Below are 4,781 nucleotides of genomic sequence, written 5' to 3'. Positions count from 1 at the left end.
TTTGAGAATTACACTTTCACTATAAACGGAATAAGCTTTCTGGCATAAATTTGTATAAATTTCGTAGCTAAGCCGTTAGCAATGGCAGTAGTCATTAAAAGTGTTTACCTACTTCCATTCTTGTGCTGTGGCGGAGCTAGTGTATGAGAGCAGCTATTCACTTTACATGATACCAACCATCTTTGGCAGGGCAATAAAAACCTGTTAAGGGAATTACAGGTAATTCTATGCGTCACATTTGATGAGTCAGTACAATTATCGATAGTCTAAGGAAGCACTAGTGGCACTCGAGGTCCGCGTGTTCGTTCCTTGATTAAGGTGGTATTCGTAAGGGCACAAGCTCTACAGAAAGTGTTTGTGACGCATAGCAGCGCATTAAAAACATAAAATTTAGGTGTACTTGTATTTTCTACTCGTCGCCACATGGACAGCTGTGCATGACGAGATACTTTGTAATCTGACGAATTGCATAGAGCCATAGCAGTCGTCGTCGCTAGTCAAAAAACTAGGATGTCCAAACAGCCAGAGCACACAGTACCAAGAAACGAGATTCTATACGCAGCCGAACTGCTGTCAGAATTTATGCTGACCAGACAACAGGCCTCCGAAGGCGTCAATCTCTTGAGGTGTACCTCAGCAACATTACCATCGCAGATGACGTACTCGAGAATCCATGGTGGATTCGCTGCCTTCGTTTCAGACTCTTGTGGCTTTGCACATCAAGGGTATATACCACCTAATAGAAGTGAAGTTGTTGGCTTGTGCTGATTCTTCAGGGAAGGGCTTTTCCGGAGAAAGACTGACCCAACCGCAGAAGCTAGGTAAGCAGCGCGTGAGGCCGGGCGACGTAGTCTTAGGGACTGGGCCTCGTATATAACTTTCTTCATTGAGGCTGCCTGTGAAACAAAAGAAGATCTTCCCTACGCATACTCTCTAGGCGCTTATATTGAGTCTAGGATGGGCATGTGATGGGTAGTTGGTGAAGTATCCTGTTTGTCGATATTGCACTAATTTGAACATCCAGCCTTAGTGGTTGTCCCAGCACATGCCGGCAATTCTCTAGAGTGCAGGAAGCCCCTGTAGGGATGTTCCTGGTGCATAGCCCACAGTTCGTCGCCATAAAAGCCAGCTGTCCAGTAAAGCGCGCAGGAAGCGCACATGTCGGATTGGATGACCTCCGAAGTTCAGCGGCAAACACGCAAGCTTTGCCTTAGCCCTGAAAGGAGCTCAATGGCAATTCATCTGCTGCTATTGACTGACCAAGTGTAGATAAATGTGTTAGTCAAAAACGAAAGGTAAGGTTATTCAACATACCTTTTATTCTGAAAAACGATGACTTCTCGACAAGGCTAAAGAAATTCCGGGCAACTTATTCTACGCTGCGCGGCGTTTTGCGCATTCGGGATTACCTGTCTGCTGGTGAAGACTGTAAAACGCAAGACCGCCACCACTTGACTCTATTGGCCACGCATAATAGTCCCTACGGGATCGGCCCCCTTTGTTATGCCGCTGTACTTACGGTCGATGCGCTGACTTGAGCGGACCGATCCTGGAGATAGAGCAACATGAAACGTCACTCTACATGGCGAAAGACCTACCAAACAAAAGCGCCGGATCCCAAACCTTAGGCAAATACACCTTGGCAGGAATTGTGCTCTCGATGAGAAATATTACTTGCAATGAGGACATTTGGCATCATTTATTTTCTCACAGAGTAATTCCGTAGAAAGCACGACGAGCAGCCAGGACACCTGTGAGGTAGTAAAGATGGTAGCGCTGTCCTGCGCTCGAACTCTTCCGCCGAACAGCAGCACCCAACCACGGTTATAAGTTCCAGAAGGATTTACAACGAAAGCTTCGCTTTGAAACTAATCTGTGAGCAATACGTTCTCGACGGTTCGGACTGCATGACAAATACGTCACAAGTGTGAAAAATGGAATTTCAAAATTTCATCTTAAACCAGCCACTACTCTGCATGCATACACCACGCTCTATGAGCGACTACCTTGCCTCATGAATGACTACCGCGTGGAGTAGAGCCCACAGGCAGTTGTACTTGCATGTTACTAGCGGGGTAGTATCAATGCGATCAATGTGGTAATGCTGCCGTATTTGATTTATACCTTCCCCCACCGCTTCATGATTCGATGTGGTCAGGCAGATTGCCTTTTTTTAGGTTTTTATCGAGTGTCCCCTTGGCGTCCAAAAAAGAATGAAAAACCGCGCGCGCACCGTTTTGCACTGTTTGTTCTTTCTAGGGAGAACATAATTTTGTGAGAACCATATTTATTCAAAAACATCTTTTTAAACCTGTGAAATGCATGCCGAACGCCTCACCTCTGTCTGTTGAACCTGTGGCTGTCGGTGAATTGCCCTAGAGGCAAAGATTTAATTTCACCTATGGTTGAATAGCAAGTAATTAATAAAGCAGGACTAAGCTTTTGTTTTAAAGCGATAACGCTTTGTAAGACTTATGAAGAGTTTTACGACGGCCGTCAAATTTCTTCGACTATCATATAGGCGAATTCCCAAGTATCATTTGGCTTCTTTCAGGTATTCAAAACGAAGAAACACATTAGCACATTTTCGTTTTCTTACGAGTGATTGTACCAATGCAAAAGATGCCACTAGCTTATTGTGCCACCACATTGTGGTGGGGCGGGTGGGACGGAATGAGGACATTTTGTGAAGGGACAGGTTCCTGAGTCAATGCGGCTAAAAAGTGCACCGATCCTACACGTGCGCCAATTCGCTGTTCATTTCGAGCGGGCTTCGCAAATACTCTTTCAGAATATACCTCTTTTATACTGCAAATGGGGTAAATATAGAAGTTGTCGCCCTACCACCGTCGTCCTACTGTCTTCGTCATTGCATCGACATCATTGCTTGTTTCTCATTCTAGCCTAATCAAGTTGTCTTCATACAATCATGATTATGCTGCTGTTGTCATGCCATCATCACCAATTTGTCGTCTTCAAACAGTCTTCGAAATGCAGCCGTCATGGTAGCACTGTAGTTGACAAGGTTGTCGCCATCTCCTTGTCATGAACTCGTCGTCATCCCACTGTCCTCGTACGTTGTCGTCACGCTGTCGTCGTTATACCATTGTTCTCACTTCAACATTGTTATCTCATTATGCCATTGTGCTCAGACCACATCGATGTCATTCCTTTGTCGTGCCATCGTCGTCGCTGCATCACCGTCATACAGTCGTTGTAATGCCCTCATTGTTATGTGAGGCCTTTGGAATTGAGTACCATAGCAAAGTGAGCCGATACCAGAGACAGTGTATGCTCGCGTGTAGCGGAAACCATGGAAGTCTCCGGATTACCACTACTGATTTTAAATTACCGAGACTTCAGCAATAAACTGCGTCGCTACATTCCTCAACTGCCAATCGCATTACTATCGACAGTAATCGTGAGATGGCTGTTGCGGTTATTTGCTAAACACCATGTTCATTGACTCTTTTCTCGACCTTGATGACAGTGTCAGCAAATTTTTCTGCCCATTTATTTTTCCCCTGATAAATTCAAACAAATACAGAAAAAATTACGCCAGAACTCATCTCACGATGTCTGTCAATGGTCATGCAAATATCAATCGAGCAACGTAGCGACAGACCATATTCGTAAAATCACGATGCTTTACCACGTGTAGTAGTAATTCACAGACTTTAGGTGCCTCAGCTATATGCCACATGCACTCATATCGTACCACTAAGCCATGGCACTCGCTTGCCAAGCTCGCCTATGAGCATGAAGGCATCAAGTCGACTGTATGAGGCTGAATCAGTGACGATGGAATGACGAAGGAATGAGATTGATCTAACGTCAACGGCGTATAACGAATACGACATGAGTACAATATGACGATGGTTCAATGACGACGGTATGGCGGCCATGGGATAAAGAAGCAGGGATGACGACGACGCCATGACAAAGATGGGATGACGACAACGGTATGACAACCGATGCATGATAGCCTCAGTGTGACCAAGACGCAATGAAGACTATGGCATCACAATGGCCGCATAACCGCGACTGAATGGCGCCAGCATAATTACGACAGCATGAAGAACAAGGAACGACGTCGATGGCTCGACGAAGGTTGCATGACGACGACAGCATCAGATCAATGGGATGACAATGCTGAAGTGTTGACGATGGCGAAACGACACCGTGACGATGATGGCAGAACGACAATGGCGTGATGACTATATATGATGAGAGTCTAATGTCCTAGACATTAGACTCTAAGACATTAGTCCTAATGATGACGATGGAACGACCACGACGGCATCCCGACACCACTATAAAACAAATGCGCGATCACGATTGTATGACGACGATACAGTGACGATGATGGCATGACAACGGCATGAGGTGAATGGGATGACGATGAATGTAAGATGACAACGACGTGACGATGACTGTATCACGAAAATTGTATGAGGACGATGATGTCACGACGACGGCATGGCCAATGTCGGATGACGAAGCTGGAGGGGCGATGATGGGAGGACCACGAGGGCATTACGACGAAGGTTTTGTAATTGAGCCATGAAAGCGACTATCTGATGATGACGGCATGGCAAGGGCGGCATAAACCACGATTGAATGACAACTGCATGATTTAAACACAGCAATGAAAGATTCACTTCGAAGAAGCAGCCAACACACTATGACCACTACATCGGGGCGACAGTGGGAGGAAGTCGCTTATTTGATGACAATGATAAAACAATGGCGGGGTCACGACGCATGACGACAACTGTACG

This window comes from Dermacentor andersoni, chromosome 10 (assembly GCF_023375885.2).
Source record: "Dermacentor andersoni chromosome 10, qqDerAnde1_hic_scaffold, whole genome shotgun sequence".
Taxonomy (NCBI): domain Eukaryota; kingdom Metazoa; phylum Arthropoda; class Arachnida; order Ixodida; family Ixodidae; genus Dermacentor; species Dermacentor andersoni.
This window is presented reverse-complemented; position numbering follows the sequence as displayed.